Source organism: Aphelocoma coerulescens, chromosome 12, assembly GCF_041296385.1.
Source record: "Aphelocoma coerulescens isolate FSJ_1873_10779 chromosome 12, UR_Acoe_1.0, whole genome shotgun sequence".
Classification (NCBI taxonomy): domain Eukaryota; kingdom Metazoa; phylum Chordata; class Aves; order Passeriformes; family Corvidae; genus Aphelocoma; species Aphelocoma coerulescens.
In genome coordinates this window covers 17211571-17230985 of record NC_091026.1, presented here as the reverse complement: position 1 = coordinate 17230985, position 19415 = coordinate 17211571, and the positions used below count along the sequence as shown (strand labels likewise).

At 40.0% G+C, this 19415-nt stretch overlaps 1 long non-coding RNA gene across 5 annotated transcripts in view; it reads right to left on the bottom strand.

Moving 5' to 3' along the window:
- Window positions 1-19415, bottom strand: part of LOC138117682 (uncharacterized) — a 165817-nt gene that overhangs the window by 63119 nt on the left and 83283 nt on the right. The window contains exon 4 of one of the 5 annotated variants that reach the window (XR_011154789.1): window positions 1700-1721. The exons of 3 other annotated variants lie outside the window; for them this stretch is intronic. This is a non-coding gene — a long non-coding RNA (uncharacterized lncRNA). Of the gene's footprint in view, window positions 1-1699; window positions 1722-15133; window positions 15156-19415 lie in introns of those variants that run through there. One more of the 5 variants, XR_011154786.1, reaches the window with a different exon arrangement.

Sequence of the window (19415 nt, the reverse complement as noted above, 5' to 3'; positions counted from 1 at the left end):
ATGGCTATAAAGTATGACTTAAATGCTTTTATTCAAAACTAATTATTTGAGAGCAGGTATTCTTACACTTCTTTAACAGCAGGATGCAACATTTTTAGCATTATGAAAAAGAAGCTTTTGCCATGTAAACTCATGGGGTGAAATCTCATCCTTGATCTTCAAAGTGTGACAAAGAGCTATTGATTGGGAGCATATTGTCATTTAAATTACAATTAGGGATGGGTGAAAGGTGGTTATTCAACAATTCAAATCTTTTTAAAAAATGCTGTCAAGGGCAACTTAACCTTAACCTAAACACACACTTTTAAAAACTTCTGAGAGTTTCAAGTGTTTCAGAGAGCAATATGATGTGTTTAAAGCAACAAATCTGTAGATTTCGAGAATAGCATATAGTGCATTTTATTAATGCTGTAATTAAACAAGCCCTTGTGGAACGCTTTCATTCCCTGTTACCATGAAACACACATTTGCTCCAAAACTGAGCGAGGGAGGTGGAAGGGGAGGTCTTTGCAATTTTTAATCAAATTGTATAGCTCAGTTCATCTTGCTAGAAGAGCTAATAATGTGATTTAAAATCCAGATCCAATTTACACTATAATCAATGCAAGTCTTGTTCTCGGAGGAATTTGGTTATGATCTCAAGAGCCAAGTGGAGAAGAGCACAAGGCAGGTTGGCAACCTTCAGTAGGCCACCATTTCTGTCCTTCAGCCCTTCTCTTCACTGAGATCCCAGGATCTCAGCCCAGAGTCCATATGGACCACAAGACCCTGTTAAGGTACCTGCAGTCATAGGAAATTTTAGTCACTACTGAACCTGCCCATGGTCTGTCGTGAAGGTTGAAACTCACTTGGATTTTGCCCAGAGGACCAGCAAAGGCAGCAGCCTCCCCTATAAACTGCAAGCTCAGGGGTACAGCCTGCCATTTAGCAACCTTTTGGGCCATTGTTGGGGTCTAGATTCATGGTCTAGCTTCTGTCATGACACAAACACAAGCCACAGTGAGAGTACCCAGCAGTGTCACCTGGCAGTGTGTTGGCAGGGTGAGCAGAGGGCTGTGCCAGCTTCTGATGGGCTTTTCTTCAATCTCATTAGTCAGTTTGAGTTCAAGCAGCTCTCTCTCCCCTTTCAGAGAGGATTATGCTGCCCTGCCAAGTTAGGAAGAGCATTCCTAGCCCTGCAGGACAAACAGCTTCCCAGACCTGTGTTTATTTTCTTGGATGGCATATGTAGCCCATTGTGTGATTAGGTAGCACAGCGGGGTTCAGAAAGTGGAATTTCCCAGAGTGCTCTGGGCTCTGGATGGTCGCCAGCATCGGGATCAGGGAGGAATGTTTTCTTTCACTATACACTGGTGAATGTGGCAGAGTTCGAAAGAGATTTTGACTTTCCCCTTTAGCACTTGGGAGGTGAAGACTCCTTTTTGCCACATATACAGTGGGAACTTTTTCCTTGCCAATTTATTACATATTTGGGTCCCGCTCCAAAATTGCGATGAAATCTGTGGAACCTGTTAGCTTCAAGTAAATTTACATCAGATTCCCCATTGGCTTTTCTTCCCCTGGTGTGTCCGTGCTCTGATGGAAAGGGCAGAGCTCAGAAGTCTCCACCACATTGTCTCAGCTCTCTGTGCTCCTTGGGCAGTGCAGGATGTGTGGCACATCAGCAAGGACTGTAGCTAAGGTCAAGCTTCCCGTATTTTGAACTTGTTGGCACAGAGTAGCTGCAAGAGGAGGAGGAATTATTTTGAACAAAAAATCCCACTGATCTGTTTTGGGAGTGGTGATAATCAGAACATCCTATTTAACTTTTGACCACAGAGCAAGGGAGAAGAGCCAGCAAGGTTTTAGGAGGGAGAGCTTTTATATGTCTCTTTCTTGTGATCTGTTTTCACACTGCTAAGTAATAAAAAGGAAATTTTGCTTAGAATACACTAATCACAACATTTGAAGCTATTCAGTTGTCCAAAGAATGGTAACTACAGTGCACATTTTTTGAAACAATTGTGACAAGTAGAAATTCTTTACTGTGAAAATGGTGAGACACTGGCACAGGCTGCCCAGAGCAGCTGTGGCTGCCCCATCCCTGGAAGTGCCCAAGACCAGGTTGGATGGAGCTTGGAGCAACCTGGGATAGTGGAAGGTGTCCTTGCCTATGGAAGAGATGGTCTTTAAAGTCCCTTCCAATCCAAACTGTTCAATGGCTGACAGTATCAGCACAGAAAAAAAGGGCATTGTATAAATCTCATTCTAAAGTTTGTTAAGATGTCTTTTAAACCCTGGTACACTAAAATCTCTCACTAAAATAGCTCTGCTTTGTTGGGAATAGGCACACAAGATTTGCAGGGCTTGCAGAGGGAGCCCCATTCAGCTTGCCTCGGGTGACAGAGGGTCAGAGGGAGCATTTGCTGCTATTACTTAATTTCTCCAGCTGCATTTTTACTGCATAAGTAGATGAAATGGGCAACTTGGCCTCCTTACTGATAGCAGCAGCTCTGCGCTTGCTAACGGGACTGTCATCAGGAAAACCACTTTGTTTTGCTGTGCCTACTGCTCTCCTCTCCCATGTTGCTGTTTATTGAGAGAGTTCAGCATGTATTTAATAGAGAAAACGCAGTAGGGCCTGGATCTCAGCTGGCTGGAGTCAAGTTCGTAAAGACAAGAAGTAGCTTCATCTCAGTCACCAGCTGTGATCAGTGGGGGGAAAAAAGAATCACGCATGCAAGTGGTGCATCCATTTGTTAACCCAAAAAAAAAAAAAATAAAACCAGTTTCTGAAACTTTTTGAACATGTTGCAATCACCATGAAAGGGAAAGCAAAAACTGGGTACAAAATTCACAAGTCACTGATATACTGAAGTACTAAAAGAATATTGTTTGTCACTGCAAATAGGTAATTTACATTATCATTGCTTTAAAGCTCCCAGAACACATAATATCCATTGCATAAGAAATTACTGACGGCTTTTATCAAGGTTAACTCCTATTTTGTCAACCCAACACTTTGCAAGGTAGCGCAAAAATTTAGAAGCGGAAGAGTTTTTTGATAAAAAGCGTGCACATAAAATTTCTAAACGTTTGGCGAGGGAGCATCCAGCAGGGAAAGGGAACTGGGATGCGAGATGCGCCAGTGCCGCCTTGTGGAGGCTTCAAACTCCGTCCAGATCCTGTTTACTCAAGCTAATGGCTCATTTACAGAAAAACTCCCCAATGCAAGGCTCTTTCATAACATTCGTACAAAGCAATTCTGCAGATAATAAATAAAACAAAGGCAGAGGAAAGCTGGGTTTGATTCCGGATGTAGTCCTTATTTAGGGCTGGGTGGTACACTAATTCTCACAGCTACAAGAACCAGATTTTTTTCCAGCCATGCAATTTTCAGAGGACTTTTTAAAAATTTTCTCAGGAAATAGTGTTTCCGGTTGCTATCACAAAAAAACCCCAAAAAAAAACAAAACAAAACAAAAAAACCAACAACAACAACAAAAAAAAACAAAAACAAAAACAAAAACAAAAACAACAAAAAAAAAATCAATCAACAAGCAAAATAGTAGGGAAAATGCAGTAGCTTTGTTCCCCACCAGTGCTCCCTGCTCATCCTCTGTCCTAGGGCACTGTACATGCTTAACCTGAGCAGGTTTTCATGTCAGCTCTCCAATCTTCTCTACTTTGGGTTAGCTTAGCAATTGTCTCTCTGAGTATACTTAGTTTTTTAACCCAGCTATAATCAGAATGGGCAGATGAATATGAAGTTGCTTTTAAGAAATAGTCTCCATCCTAAGGAAAAAAAGAAAATGTCTGGGTTTGGGTTTTTTTTCATTCTCTGACAAGTTTTGGTTTTAGATGAGGTTTTTACCAATATTCTATTTGATGTTTAGTATCTGAAATCCTTTTTCTCAGTTCAACAGACACAAGTTATACGACTGTTTCATACTGATTACTAAAAAGAAAATAGCTTGCAAGACATTTGCCTTAGATGGGACTCGAGTATCTCTCATCCAACTCACTCCTAAGGGGTATCTTTTTGTAAAATGAGTTGGGCTACAACCAGAATATGAAGTTTTATGGCCCCAAGAGCTTTGATTCCTGTTCATAAATATGGCAGCGGCAGCATTTAACATTTTCAATCACTCATTTTCTTGGGAGCTAGGGAAGTGTTCAGCTATATATTCTTAACCACTGCTGGTTCATTCAAGATTTTTTACAACATGCATAATTCTCATGGGATAAGGAATTGGATAAGTGGTCACAAGGCTTCTGAATTATCACTCCCATGCACAATACATTTTGTTTAAGTTATAACCACATAATTTGAACTGCTTACTTAAATTATAAAATACTCCCAACCCCAAAACCAATGCATTTGCGTAAGTAACATTAATGTGGGACTGGCTTATGCATTCCAAGATTTTGTGGTTTCCCAATTAGTCCTCCAGTAACAGAATCACATTATCATAATTTTAAGGTGTTACAAATGTGATATCCAAATTAGAGATCAAATTCCCTATATTATGTGTTTCTTCCTTGAGGGCTTACCAACCAAACACAGACTCTGCAAAGAAGGAGGTGTGCTAAAAAATGCTTGTTTTGCATATCCAGCCCCTGCTTTCACAGCAGCGAGGAGCGACTCTGAGAAAGGCAGGTTGTGAATAGCCCTTAGATGAACACTTCACAAGGTTATTTCTGAAGAGCAGGGGAACCTCTAGAAGCAATCTTTAATTACCAGAAGTTCTCAAGTGGTAAATTTTCAATAATTTCACTAACATCAGCTTATACAACTGAGATTTGCTCAAATTCATTTCTGGCTTGCACACGATACCGATATCTCATGCAAACTAACCCCCAGTGCAAAGTCCAAGTCCATGGAAACTGAAGAGTTTCATTTACTTTCCCACTGGAACAAGCTGCTGTGACATGAAGCCATACAAGTCAGCCTCCTTCACCTCGAGGTTGGAGAATATTACTGAAAGTTTCATCAAACAGAATAATGATTTCCATCTGTAACCTAACTCGCCCAGTGCCTCTCCCAGTTCCTGGTAACTTACTTTCAAGGCACAGAAACACTGTGAATGTTTGGATTTTTTGGCTGCCCAGACTTTAAAAGGAAGAGAAAAGAGCTTGAGTTACGGTGTCAGCCCAAAATGGGAGAGGTTAAAGTTCTCAAAAGATATCTAGCAAATCACTGAAATGAAATGAAATAAAATACAGCTGTATGCTAGAAACAACTCAAACAACAGCTCAAGCTACACTCACAGCAGAGGTAATTTCAAAATGCCTCCAGTAATATTCCAACATGGTTATCCTGCACAGGTGAAAAAGGAAAATTGTGTGATCTTTATTCCAGAACCATTACCCATTTCTGCAGCGACATTTCTTGTGCACTGAGGTATTCAGCTCAAAATTTTAGCTAGTAAGACAGCTTCACTCTATCCAAACACTGAACTTCCTCATCTAGACACTCCTTCCTTGCAGCAAAAATAAGAAGTAACAAGTACTACCAGTCTCATCTGACAATCTTTAATCAGACTTGGCATTAGTTTAAAGATTGATTAGGTAGTAGGACATCAAAGAGTAAACCCCAGGGAATGAAAATGAACAATGGCATTATTTTCTTACAAGGGGATTAAGAATAAGTTGTTTCTAGATGATATTTATGATTACTATAAACCCACCTATTTTGCTTACACCTCAAAATATCCCAGAAATATTAATGGACCAATACGGAAGAATTTCAGAATGACTATGTGCTTTAATAAAAACATAGGAAACTAAATATTTTAGACTTCTAGAAAGGATAAAAACTATGAAGAATAAACACATGTCATGCCCATTACCTAATTTAAAAAATGGTAGAGCCTATAGCAAAATCTAGATGAAAATTTATGCAAAATTTTAAGTCTAAAATATTCCATTCAACTCAATTCCAGAAAAGTAATTTTACTCAGTTTTTCTTCAAATACTCCTATAATTTGCAGACAGCCTAATGTTATCCTATCTCAGTATTTTCAGGGTAATTGAAGAAAAATATCTATGCAGGATTAAAAAAGAATAATGATCATTTAGGGGAAATTTATTTTTCTCTCCCTTAGAAAGAAAAGGTTCAGCCCAACAAACCATCGAGATGAGGAACATACAGGCTCGTACAGCTCACTGGAGCATTAATAGCAGCAGCTTCAAACAGTCTGACACTAATACACAGAATTTTTAAGATGGCACGGTTTAAGGGGGGAAAACAACTTCGCAGAAGTGCTGGCACCTGAGAAAAATGCCATTGTTTTACAGAGACATCTGAGTTTACAAGTTGTCAAAATAAAGTTGCTATTAGAAAATGATCTTTTTGATGCTTTCCCTGCCAGGTTCCCAAAAGTTGGTTTGAACTGGTCATTTCCAGAAAGCCGCTGTAGACTTTGCCCCTGCAGAGTCTCAAACACAGGCTTTTAATTCAATAGGCACACAGAGAAAAAAGAAATGCAGTGTGAAAAGGTTTCTTTTAGACACCTTGCATTTTTTCCTTTTATTGTGTATTAATATTATCATTAAATATCAATCACTTGGGTTAACTTGCACATTGCAGGAGGTTAACCTATATTTGAAATGTCAGTCAACAAATCACACGGACAAAGCCCCCAAAACATTTCCAGTAGTAAAGCTCCTTCCTTTCTTTGCTCTTAAGTGATGCATTTCTACAACCCCCTACCCCCCCAAGGCCACCAGATCTGTCTTAAGGGAATCCACACCTTTCACCTTCCCAACAGGAACAGCCTTTACGTGTCAATTAGGATGTGCAGCCCCAAGCTCTGCTGGCACATGCTCAGCACAGACATGGACCATGAACCCCATCTCTGCTACCAGTTAAGTCTAATCCTGACTAAATGTATTCACCCTCTTCCCTATCTGCACCAGGACTGAAGATGACTCCTGTGGGAAGCCCGGCATCTGAAGGACCAGGTGCTCACTGCTTGGATAATTATTTTGTAGCTGTCACAACTGGCTGTTAACACTTCTCTCCTGGCCTTCCAGCCCTGTGCACAGTTGACTGCACTGTTTTATTCTCTTAGATGTAATTTTTTTCTCCTTTTTTTTTTATTTTTTTATTTTTTTATTTTCAGTTGATTCCTAGTGTACAGCTCTCCATGGTGGGTAAAAACAGTTCTTGGAGGGCTGTATATACGATGCTCTTTTAAGATTCAGAAAGCCTTCCCTGATGGCTGCATGATATTTGAAGATTGTATGAAAATACATATAAGATGAAAAACAGAATACATCTTTTTGTGCATTCAGTTTACCTCAAGGTCAGGGAAATTTTGCAGGAGAATCTTTTCATCAGCTCACATGCCTAAACAGGAGACCTGAACCATTTGGCCCCATAACATCCAACCTTATTCTCTGTGCCATCAGGAGTACTGGTAATACCAAAGAAATCATTGGTGTGCTTAATACCGTACTCAGGGTTAATTTTTTGTCAGGTAGCAGACTAAAATTATGTGGTAGTTATCAGCCAGTTGAAAAAAATGAGACATGGACATGAAAAAAAAAAGGAAAAAATCAGATACAAAAAGAATATTTAGACAACTAGTGATTCTGAACAAAATTAATTCCACCCAACTCTTAAAATATAGAATATTTTCTTTGCTCTTTTTCCAGAGTTTTCCACACAGACTTGCATGAATAAGTCAAACTGGCAGCTGCAAAGTGTAAGCAGAAAGGAGATCATCAACTTCTGATAGATCCTCTGTAATCAACAGGTTTTGTGGCGGGTTTTTTTTGAACATGAAGAAATATTGGCTTGATTTGCTTTTCAATATAACTCAGGCTTCCTTCAGTTTAGTAGCATAAAAAGGTTTAGCAAATTCAATGCTCAGGCGGTGATGGTTTCTGCAATGCCCCAACATAATGTCATTAAGTGCTCAACAATGACTTTAAATAAGTAGCTTTTGGAAGTTATATGTCTTTGAAGTTTCATTAATTAGTCATATCATCGGGAATGTATGGCTAAAGTAAATTACACTGTTTAAAATATCTACTCTTTCAATGTGAAAAATGAAAGGATCCAGCTACCTTGTCTTTATACTAATGAAGATATTATTAATTGGTTTAGCAAAAACATAGATCTAACCATAATGTGCAACAGTTATTAAAGATAATTAACTACAGATCATTGGTTTGAAACATCTAGTCCAAAATGATTTCTGAAGGGCACATTATTCTATGAGATAAAATAATTAAATTTCTAACAGCTGCATAAGACAACTGTGGCATATCTAGTGTTTTAATTTCTTTTGTTCTATCCTCATGGTAGTCCTCTGTTTTAGATTTTGAAAATGCTATGAGTGTTTCACCGTGAGCAGCCTGTGCAGCGTGGTAGACTGAAATATTTCATGTCTGAGGAAAAATGATGATTGAAAGAAAAGGATTAAAAATGACAGCGCAGCTAATAATACACACACGCACGTGTGCACGTGCACACACATAGAGGCAGCTACTCCTCTTCGAAGGAGAAAAGGAGATGGTAGGAAACCAATGAAACAGAGGGTTAAAAATCCATTCTAACATTAGCTACACAAGTCCTGCTCAAACTAAAACAGCACATTTGCAAATTAAAGAAAACCTCGACGATGAAGCAATGCCAAATACTTGTAGATTAATTAATAATGGAAGCATACACAGGCACATAAAATTATAACAAGAACAGTTAAAAAAAAAAAAAAAAAAGGGAAAAAAAAGCAACTGAGGAGCTGGAACAGAAGTCTGTTTATTAAAACCCATATGTTCCAGGTCCAGAATTTCTGAGCTCACATCTGCTCCGGTACCATTCCCAAAAATGTTTGCGGTCAGTATTTATCCTGCGTGCCAGTGCTGGGTTCAGCATCAATTTCTTGATCTCTTTTTTTGATAACCATAACCTAGAAATGCTTTCAATAGCCTGGATCTGCGTTAATTAGAGCACTGTTTGCTTACAGCATTAGATCTCTCCCCATGTTTTGTAAGAAAATTTGTGTCCCAAAATATTCCTCATTTGCAGCAAATTTAGCTGCTTCAGCAGAGAGTGAGATTTAGACAGGAAAGGCAGGGAGGCAGGAAATAACATAGTTCAGTCAAGATTAGGTGTGTTGCTAGCTAATGTTGATTTAGCAAAAGAAAGACTGAAAAAAAGCATTACCCAGTGCCCCAGAATCCATAAAGTGCAAACAACAACAGTATGACTTTATTTTATTTCTTTTGATATTCCATATTTGAATTTTATTGTAAGAATTTTATTTATTGGGACCAACTGATTGAGAGGGTGGGGAAAGAGTTGTGAGGACCTTGCAGGCTTTAAAAATAATTTTTTTAAAAGCCTCTAAAACAGTGGACAAACAGTGGCATCATTTACTTCAGCTCCCACACATTATCCTAATCAGGCATAGGAGCTGCAATACATCTATAAATATAATTTGGGGTAAAAGAGGCTTAGAAAGGTCTGACATAAAAATAATCAGAGTGCTGTATTTTTACATTAAAAAAATTGGAGTAATTTTTGGTGTTCATTACCACGAGGAAAAATCCTATGCTGCAAATGCTTAAGGAGAGATGAAACACATGCAATTTTTTGGCAATTTTGGGGGTTTCTATAAGGTACTGTCCACACTGTAGAAAAAAGAAACAATGGAATGGTCCCTGAAGCCAGTCCTCTCCCACCTTCCATCCCTGGTCAGCACTGGGACTGTGCAGATGCTGCAGAGTGCTCCCAAATCAGCACAGCAGCAATGGTGTAACGGAAAACATGGGAAAAGGGGGGAGGAGGCCCCTCCCCACGTGATGGTTAGACCAGGTACACTGCAAGTGTGCAACACCAGGATGCAGGAGTGCAGAAAACCCTCGAGTGGGAGAGACTGTCCACACTGCCCATGGTTGCAGATCTCCTGCTTCCACCCCAGAAATACACTTTCCCTGAATATCTTTTTTTTTTTTTTTTTTTTTAATTAGAGATTCCCAGACTAACACATTTTCCAGGGATCTTAGTCAAAAAGCCTGCAGAAGATTTTAGAATAAAATGTTACTGTGAAAAGAAGACTTTCCTTGGCAGAGTCGCCCTCACTCTCCTCACGGTGCTGTTGTGTGAGGCATGTGTTTGCAGTGTTAGCTGACCTATTTGTTGATGTATTTCAGGTAGCCAGATGTCCTGGTACTTTAGGAATTCAGAAGAAAATGATATTCAACTGTTTGTCCTGGTTTCGATGCGATCAGCCAGCTGGCTATCCACTGCTCCCTTCCAGTCCTCCCTCCCCCACCAAAAGCCTCCAGGTCACTTGCTGACCCACAGCACATCCCTCCCTACCTTCCAAGATGAACCTGGGGTCCAGCTACATCTGTGCTGAGGCCTCTCGTTGTGTGTCTGGCACACAATGAATGTGAGGCTCTCCAAATGTCAGAGCATGCCAGCTGATGCACATTGAGATTTAGAGCATCACAGATTTCATTGCACAAACAAATGCTCAAGAACTTGACAGGGGAGTTGCCGTCTTTGCAAGGGAAGGAAACTTGCCAAGGGTGATTTAGCTACAGGTTAGGAGAGCACTGAGGAGAGGAGTAATGAGGAAGGCTGGCCAGGCACTGGGTGTTGGGGGAAACAGAAACACAATCAATCAGCCTTCAGCCAGGTAGGTCTCCTGTCTCACCCTCCAGGGACTCCAGCTTGCTTGAATTCCTGCACCCGGAGGAAGAAATGCCCCAATCCTACTGCCAGCTGCCAGAATGTTCTGCCACCAACACAAGTTCACCCTGCAAGGGATGCACTGTGCCTTGCCAGCACAGGTATCTTATCTGCACCTGAGAGTGATGGCAAAATTCAGTCAAAGGATCTTCCTTAAGAATTATTTCCTTCATCAGGGAAACAATTTTCTCGGGCTGAATGATTCACGTTCCCAAGTAAGCCACCCAACATATCCCAATGAAATTCATGCTCCTCTCTGCTTCCTCTATACCCTCCAGCCTTTCCATCACTGTCCTTCATACCACTACTCCCAGTCCAGACATCCTCCCTCCCCTGGCACATTGTCTGGCTGTTGGCACCTGGAATCCCAGGCAGCAATATTGCCCCAGAACCTCTGCTTGCCACGGGAGCATCTCTCGGTTCTTAGGGTGGAGAGGTGAGCAAAGAGGGGAGCACAGCCCTGGCTTTCTTGAAGGCTTGTGGCCCCCCAGCACCTGTTCTTGTGAACGGAACACAGGATTTAGCAGCTGCATTCTGCTGCAAGGTACCACCTTCGGAGACCAGAGGGAAGCAGCGAGAAGGATGGGAAGATGCTTGGTGAAACATTCTGGGCTTCAAGCAGGGATTAGCCCCTCTTGCCTCTCCACATCTTCCTCTGCCAGAGGGTTAAATTAAAGAAAATATGGTCTGAGAAGAGCAAAGTCCTGTTTTCTACAAAGGAAAGGAACAGCTGCTGAATACCTGGGACAGCAAATGTCAACGGGGCTCCGTTAGCATTCATTCTGCTAAGGGCTGGATTTCCCTTCCCCTCAGTTTTATAACTCTAATTTCACTGACTACAGTGATTCCACCAGTCTAATTAGGCCCCCAGATAATAGTCAAAGTACTTATTATGTTATCTTTTCACTGATTTTATATTATACACATTTGTCTGTTAAATATAATGATTCAATTTTGCAGATTTACTAACTTTGGTTGGCAACCCACTTAAACATCACAAGCTACCTGCCACTGGTCTGGTATGTTCTCTATTTACAGCAGGCCCAAATGTTTGCTTTATGCTGTCAACGAAGAGAAACTGTTTGGGGGGAAAAAAAAATAATAAAAATAATTGAACATCAGCCACTGAACCAGCAGGAACGCAAAATATTTCCATGAAAGGGAATCCAACAGGACCAGCGATCTGTAGGGTAACTATTCTCAGTGTGAGGAGGAAGAGTGAGCCAAGTGCAGAAGCCAGGCTTATTTCCTCTCTCTCCACAGCGTGTCCTACCCCAGCACTTTCTGGAAGCAGGGTACACAAAGTTCCTAGGAACGGCCATACTATTCCACCCCCTGCCGGGAAGCTATTTATTTTAACAGCCGCAGAATCTTTTCATTGTGTTTCTGGTCTAAACAGTTGGCTGTGCAAGTGGGAGAGGTACAGCTGCTCCTTTACTGGGAACTGTGGGAGCAGGAGAGGAGGTGTCAGGAAGGAGCAACGTGCCCCGGCGCTCTGCCCTCCTCCCCTCGCCTCCGCCAACCACACATAAACAAAGTTACTAAAACAAAGGAACAACAGCGAGTTCCTAGGTTGAAAATAGCCCTACACTCATTCAGGAAAAATTCCCACTGGGGTTGCTGATGGATGGCACTGCTGTTGCTGGGGGGGTTGCTGTTCCCCAGGGCAGCTGAGCATCTCCCTCTGACCTGGAGCCCCACAGCTCTCCCAGATTTGGTGCCTAGACCTTCTTTCCAAAACAGTTTCTGACGTCCATGGTTTCTGCACTGTTGCTGGATGATTATCCAGCAATATACTGTGTTACAGGGTGTCTGAGTTGCAGTGATTTGAGAATTTAGGAAAAAAATTAACAAAAAGTAGCAGCAGTGAAAATCGGAAAATCAACACTTCCTCTCTCATTATCCACGAGTTCTGCCTTGCCTGCCAACAGACTTGCAGGTATCATTACACCTTCCTGATTAAAGCAAGGATACCACTGTCTTGTTGTCCAAAATTTAAATTTAGATTGTGAATTTTACACTGGCTGGGACTGAGGAAAAAAATGCATTGCCTAAATAATATTTCAAAGATGCCATTTTTCCCCTTGGACTTCAAAGAGGTGAGGTGGATAAGATCTCTTTTCCTCATATCTGTCTTTCAGGGGCTTATTATCAGGTGCAATTTTAACAAATGTTTGTCATGTGTTCACAGAGTCACAGTGACACCCTTGTTTCTAAAACTGCATCTTACACCTCTTATTGGGTGTTGTTCCTAATTTAGGTGGGTTTAGTTCCCAGAAATAAACAGGGCTTGGAGAACCCGTTTACAAGGGGTGTCTGCTTCCTATGGCATTCCCTCACATCAGCCTGTTCCCAAGCCCATCCCTGACCCCTCTGGGCACCATCCCCAGGGATAAAGAGCAAGCCCAGGGAGCTGATTCAGCCAAGGAGTCTCCCACTGGTCACAGGAGAGAAGAAAGAGATGTTTGCATCTGTGTTGCATGAGCTCAGACTGCCATAAAGGATGTAACTTAAAAGCCTGAGAGATATTATTTATTTTAAATTAAAAGCAAACAAAGCAAACATTACTTAACCATGCCTGTTTTCCCAGTATCCCCCTAGACTTGCCGAGGGACCCTGGAACTATGGCAGGCATTTTATCTTTCCCTCTTCTAAATAGCAAGTTAAAAATTAACTGCTTCATCCTCACATTGCTCACTCCTTAAGTAGTTTAAACTTACTTTTAACTGTTACATGCCAACAAAACAGGTTGCTTAATTGATTTGACCTTTCACAGTATTTTTTAATTTTCAATCTTAGTTTCATTGTTCCATCTGGCACTTTAAAACGGCATCTGGTTAACTGTACTTAACCAGCTGATCACTGTACAGTTATTTTTAAATGTAATGTATGCTTAAACAGATGTTATTTTTATAGATGTAGATCTAAACTGCACTTGTATACGTGCTATGTCTGCATAAGCTCTTTCTGCAATTCAAATGTTGACACCAAAAATTACAAGCCAGAATGCTTATGAACTTCACTATTATGTTACTGCACTTTTTTGCAGCTTGTTAGGTAAACATCAATTCAGTTCTTTTTTCTCTGTTCATTGCACATAAATAAAACATTAGCATTTAGTTTATAAAGTGATGAACATTTTGCTGTGTTGGATTTAGCTTTATAAATACAACTGCTGTCAGCAAGAAAAAAAAAAGGATTTATTGAATAAATAATAAGAAAGCTAGAGGAAAATAAAAGTATACATATTATGCAAAACACCATGTCTGTCCACAGGTCATATAAGGGTCTTATAGAATCATAGATATCCCATGTGAGAATATTTAATAATGGTGCATTTTTGCAAGATACACTTTGTCTCCTGAAGCAAGAGCAGATTGGTAAAACACAGTCCAACTATGATGGCTGTAATTGTTAGCAACAACTGGGGGCTCCATTTGTATGTTTTTATTACCATGGAAAGCCCAAATTCCAAGGCCCTATGAAGTCAGGAGTTTTACAGAAGCGATAAAAATGAAGAGTAAGACATGACTAGTGTAATCAAACTAGCACTGGCGGTCTATTAAATAAATACAGCTGTATAATAATTACTAAATTTTACTGGATATTGCCTGATTTTGCAATTGTAAGTAAATTCATCTTTATTCACTAAGACCTCATACTTCCAAACACCCTACTGAAATCAGTGTTAATTACCAGGTCTTGAACACAGGTTAGCCAGAATACATATTTTTTTCCAATGATTTAACACCTATGATTTGCTTAGTAAATGACAATTTTTGAATCCATGTATTCCTTAGGCAGGTCTGAGAAGCACAAAACAGAGTATATAAGCACCCAATCTTAAAAACTCAGCTTAATTTTGAGATCAGCAAATAGGAAAAGTTTTTCAGTCAGGCCACCAATTTCTTTTTTTCCAGGGAATAATGTGTTCTACAGAATATAATATATACTCTCTGAAAGAACCTAAAATGCAATATGAAAAAGAATTTGGGCAATAGGCAAGGGTGTGTGTTACTGTGCACAAAGGAGGTGGTTGCGGCACTGAATATTTCACAGAGAACTTTAAAGTATCATTCTCAAGGTTAAAAATTGCTGTTATACATAATACCTCAGTAATTGATAGACATTTTCTCTCTCCAGAGCCCATTTTCTGTGAAAAACACCACATAACATCTGTTCATAAACAGTCCTTCTGTGAGAACACTGACACAGGTCTTGAGCTTCTACTGGCTCAATTCCCCTGCCATACACAGATGGCACGAGGTATTTATACAGCTGAATTCTTTGTAATACAAGCTCAACTATATCTTCAGGTAAGACTATGGGCAAACATGTGCTTATACTATTCTGCTGACTTACCTCAAGTCATTTAAACAGTTCCCTCTGACACAAAGACAAATTGTATCCTACCGTTCTGCAAGTGTTTTGTCTCAAAATCACCTTCAGCAATCAGCACAGAGCTCTGCAGAGATAAGGACATTTTGGGACTTAGAAAACCCACCGAGTTTCGTGTTAATGAGCTAACAGTTATATTAAGATTCAAGGCTCAGAGCTATTCTCCTTGATTTTGATGTATCTGTTCTCCTTCCATAAAAAATATTTGTTTTGATGGTACAATACCTTGTTCTTTTGCATGCAAAATGTTAAATAAAGAGACAAACTCTGGCATTCAACTTTCACATACGCAGCAAGGCAGCGTGTAGGTTACCCACAGTTTTTTATGTGCTATGCTAGTTATTCCTTCTAAGCAATTCTAAGTGAATAACACTTTATAATGCATTCAGAAATCGCTTTCCTATTTATCTCCATGAAATGATGGAAGGCTTCAGTTGACTTCTGAAGAAATCTAGGTGCCATGGCACCATCTGCCAGACGACATCCTAGTCCTACGCACACATATGCCCAAGCTTTGGCTGTGGTCTGTGTACACTTAAGAAATAAAGCACATACGTAGAGATTTGCAAGGTGAGAGCCTTGAGAACGAGACGCTCCAAAAGCAAGGACAGCCTGTTGGTGTTTTGAAATGGGAGGAGGGGGGGAGCAAGGGTAAAGTAAACTTGGCCCAAAATTTCAAACGCACGTTGAAATCTCCTTCAATTGTTCTTTTCATACCTTGAGCCCTATTACTGAAGTTACTGGAGTCCATGGTGTTTACAGAGAATATCATCTACATAAAGGCATGGGAATAAAATACTGAATTCTTGACAAGAGAACCTTTTTATGAGGATACATCCTGATAAAATTTTGGGGAAATAAAGACGTTTTAGGTCATTCTTTCAAGCAGAAGTAGTATATACCTGCAGGGGTCTGGCAACCAACAGCTTCGACTATACATGAGTTCTGATTTTTCCCATGGAACATTTAATAAAAAGGTTTTTCTGGAACTATTCAGCCTGCAGAATAAATCAGAATACACTTTCCCTGTTCAGGGGAAGTATGGGACATGTTTCAGGATACCTGTGTCTCTGCTGGCTGGGCAGACCCAGATGGTGGGGTCCATCATGCACAGGAAGGGTAAAGCAATAGTCCTAGGGGAGAGGAGCAAAGCTCCTGTTGTGTGTAGTGGGACTGGGGAACCCTCCAACAGGAACAACACAACTCTGCTACTCCAAGAGCTCCACTCGTAGGTACGTCTCCATCAGCATTTTCAAATATGAAGGAGTATGAGTTTGTCTATTGGCACTCAGAGCTACAGGGACTCGATGGATAGATGGATTTCACAGGGCAAGAGGCGTCCCTTAGCAGGGGACCAAAACCAATTAAAAAATTTAAGAGTGGCAGTTAAAACAGTAAAAGAAAGGTGGTTCTGTTTTCAGCTGCACCTCAGACTCCCCGCAGGGTGCAGGCATGTCACTGCATTGCTTTGGTCTCTGCAAATGGGAATATTACTGATGCCTCCTGGTCTCAGGAAGATGTGAAATAAGCCCATTTCTGTTTGTGATGTGCTTAAACACTATAGCCAACAAAAAGCCAGTAAATAGCATGTCCTCACTAAATGTCTTTGTAATACCCTTTTTAAATTTGCTGGCTTCTCAGTTATATTTGCTTTTTTTAAGCTGACGGGGAAAATGCAGTCAAATACAGATAAGTTTGAAGAGAGATTATGTGGAAATGGATGCTACTTGCTTTTTTTATACTTTATTATATAAGAATTAACACAGAATGATATTGGTATCATTCAATTTAAATATAGTGCTTGCTTATGGCCTGTAAGATGATCCGACACATTGTAAGCAATGCCTTGACACAGCGTATGTGATGAATACAACTCAGTGTATCAAACACCAACTGTACTAAATCCACGGTAATGCTGCCTTTTTGTAAGTTCTTTATGCTCCAGTAGTTTTCATTTTTATGATAAGTATGAACCAGACCAGCTCAGAATACGTTCCACCAAGTGCTTGCTCTTTTGCAAGAATCAGTCACCTAATATTTATCAATTAAGGCTTGTAGAATAAATAATGCAGGGAATAATTTTATAACAGGGATGTTAAGAAAACATAATTCTCCAAATATAATTTGGCCTGCTTCTCTTAACACTGAGTGATTTTAATTTTTCCTTCTCTATAAATTCTCCTCCCTGTTACCCAGCATAATTTTACTCAAATGATGTTTCAACTGCACTTAATGCACATTACAATGATCATGTCTTTAGCTTTTTTCTTTTGAAGTTGTGTTGAATTACAAAATAATATCCTGTTTGAAGAACACCGCTTTGATATGTCTCTCTGCATTTAGTAATTATAAGCTTGTTCTCATTAACAATATGTATTGCATGCTGTTATTTTGTTGTGTTTGCCTGTTTTTTGTTTTTGAACCCAGGAAATATGATTTGGGTAACAAGATATTTTGATTGTAGATTACATGGGAAGTAGAACTCCATTTCAGAGCCCTGATGTCCACAGCCAAGACTCAGTAGTCCATGACTGTCATCAGGATAAAATTCCTGGATCAAAAATGTGAGAAACGGATCAGTGGCTGGGATGTGACTGTGGGGATCAAGGAAGCCAGCATGGTCCATCAGCCCCACTGCATCGATCTGTTGATGGGACAGCATTATAACTAGCAGGATAAAAACCCAGCAAGAGGCATAGCCAAAGCTAAACCAAAAAATAATCTGAAAGAGGGATTTACATTCCTCTCTCATCAGCATCTGAAAAGGGATTGGCAATCCCTAAGCTTCATGTGTCCAAAACGGAGAGATTTAAGTTATTCACATTTGCTAGCTTTTTTGGGACTTCTGAAAAAAGATGTTTCACAAATGAAAGCTATTACAACATCCAACAACATGCAACAAAACCATACATTCATAGGCAATGCAGATTAATAGAGCTGCCACACTCGTAATGAAATCTGCTGAATAATTTTACTGAGATATCTGATATCTCTGGATGATTTTACTGCAGAGAGCAAGCTGCCAGCTGCTGCCCTGTTAGACCTCAGCAGCACAGCCAGAAATGCTGGGGATGCTCTGCAAGACCTCCTTGATACGTTGGAAGCGAACACACAAACACAGAAGGGTTAAACGAGTGAAGTCTTAGGGAGGTCTGGGCAAAACTTACTTTAGTTTGGATTTAGACCAGAATTTGCCATTTGAGTAACCCTAACATATACATGACAGAGTATAATGTATGTCCTTTTTCTGAGCTGGTTTACATAACTGCCTCTGTAGACTCTGGTCCAATAGTGGTGCCTTTCGGGAATTTCACTGTGGTCAGTAAGATCTTTGTTTTAATAAAGCTGCATAACAAAATATGGCCTTTGCTGGCTGTAAAATATTAAGTGGGAAATACAGTGTAGGGAAATAAGAGGCAGCTAGTGAAAAGAGGTGGTGTTTTTTTAATAAAACTTCCATACAATCATAAGGCACTGGAGGAGCTTGATCCTTTCCCCTTTATGTATTCACATTCTCTGGGATGCAGAGGGGAAACATTAAGTTTAATTAGAGCTGCAGACCCTGCGGGAATGCCTAGTACATAAGAAAAAAAAAACTTAAATATGTGAGCTAGAAAGATTTCATGCTTATATAGTTGGTCATCTATTTAAGTGTTTGCAAGATCACCCTGGAGATTGAAGCCACTCCAGGACAAGGACCTCATCCTCCTCCTAGTGTCTAATGCACCTCCCTGCTGTTACTGCTATAATAAATAATAATAATCTGTTAGCATTAGGTGAGCATCTCTCGCATGATCAATTTCCTGCTGTTGCAGGAGGGTGAATGTTGGTGGACTTTGATCCTTCCAAGATTTTATGTTTCTATCATAAGAGAATCATAGCACATAAGCACATTTTTTACTAATGCAGTAAGTAAGGTGGCAATATATATTGCACTGACATTAAATGAATATTAAAAGGAATTGAAACCATTTCCACATCATGAGGGGAAAAAACCTCCAAGAATTAGATATACAGTAGCTATTCAACAAAGATACCACTTTTAACCTTCTTCATGGATTAAAAAAGTCAAATCCATTAGAAAAGGAAAACCTAGTGTTACAGGTATACACTGATGCATCTTAAAATACCACTGTTGTTTTTATGTCTGTTTTTGCTCACTGATAAACCTCCAGTTTGCCTCTCATACACAAACACCCTGCACACCACCCCCATCGCTTCCCTGCTCCCCACTCTCATCTCATTGTAACATCTCAATAATGTATTACAGTACAAATCCTACATGCATAAGGACTTAGTTTGAAGAAAAAAAGTGAGATACAGCACT